At 42.1% G+C, this 1,444-nt stretch overlaps 1 pseudogene; it reads right to left on the bottom strand.

The window, feature by feature from the left end:
* Positions 1–631: 631 nt before the first annotated feature.
* LOC123490962 lies at positions 632–1,210 on the bottom strand (annotated as a pseudogene).
* Between the last annotated feature and the right edge of the window lie 234 nt (positions 1,211–1,444).

The following is a 1,444-nucleotide window of genomic DNA, read 5'->3' as shown; positions in this document are numbered from 1 at the left end:
GTATAAGCTACAATAACTCGTTTGTAACTAGTACATTATAAAATGTAATAATAATCTGTAATAAAAGGTGTATTGAATATTGCATTAAACATCCATTTAAATCCATTTTAAAACATATACAAACAATGAATGTTTTCTTTTTCAAAATAATAGACCATCCTATATTCTAAATATTTTATTCTTCAAAAATGACATTACTTGAAACATTTGCAGTGGAAGAAACCGGCGTCATTAGCGCACTGAATCACACATTTAATTCAGATACATTGTAAAAAGGAAATTACAATAAATTATAAAAGGAACTATAACTCGTGGGCATGTGGCCCCTCAATTTGAAATGCATAAAGGCGCCCCTGAGAAAATGTTCCATAAAAGTTTCCTTTTATTCGAGGGCTGCGAGCACATCTCGAGACAGAATATAGAGCACATAATATTTATTCCTTTGACTTCGGAATGTCATTCAAAACAAATAATTGCAACAATAGAGATCAACAACGCGATAGCCGTGTGCCTAGAGTCACTAATGAATCGCCTATTTGGCTCACTTTTGGTCATGTTTTCAAACTATTATTTTCAACGCTATTCAAACTTTTTCACTTGTGCAGAATAAGATTTAAGAAACGCATAAAAATTACCCCTTTCTTTGGTTGCTCAAACAGAAGGTACAGATGGTCCGAGGTTGCTTTTGACCGCTCTCTCCTTGCGCGTAAACCGCGCCAAGACAAGGTTGTCCATCTCCATTCCCGTCTCCGAGCAGCAGGGTGTTAGAGGTGGGAGATATAGCTGGATGCCAAGCGAAGCGTCTCAATCTTGGAGAGCTTTCTGTCCACCGGCTCAGTGGGTATAAGAGTCCGGAGTGCAGTAAATGCCGTGTTGACGCTTTGTGTACGGTCGCGCTCCCTGGCATTGGCTGCGTTCCGCTGTTTCACTATTACAACACCGCTGCCTCCCGATTTTCTGAAATCCTCCGGCGTTTGTCAGCAGAGACGCAGCATCCATAGCTCTGATTCGAGCTACCGTCGCTCTCACTACGGTTCCTCCTCGTCTTCGGACATCATACCCAGGTCCGGGTAGCTGATCATATGAGTCGCCATTGGCCGCAGCATGGCAAAGGTCATCATCGAAATGTTTTGTGTCTGGGCCTCTAAAACGATGGCCCTAGAAAATATAAGAGGAGAAAATAAAACCCCAAACGAAGGATTGTTCTATGCATGCATTTTTGGTGACCTAATGTAGACCAGGCCAATGTCTCTAATGTGAGGCCTAATTATGGTTCCAAGGGAGTTGTTGATTTTGAAATGTCTCGTTTTCCTCGGCCACGTGTTTGTTCAATGTCTTGAACATCTCTCCGTAGTGTACTGGCCCACCGAGCTCTTAAAGCTGGGTGGGAGGAGTTGTTCAAGGCATACAATGTTCAGCCTCCAATCGAGATGTAGGCTCTGTA

This window comes from Coregonus clupeaformis, unplaced genomic scaffold (genome assembly GCF_020615455.1).
Source record: "Coregonus clupeaformis isolate EN_2021a unplaced genomic scaffold, ASM2061545v1 scaf5992, whole genome shotgun sequence".
NCBI classification, from domain to species: Eukaryota; Metazoa; Chordata; class Actinopteri; order Salmoniformes; family Salmonidae; genus Coregonus; species Coregonus clupeaformis.
The sequence above is the reverse complement of the archived record's forward strand: the minus strand, read 5'-3'. Positions and strand labels throughout refer to the sequence as shown.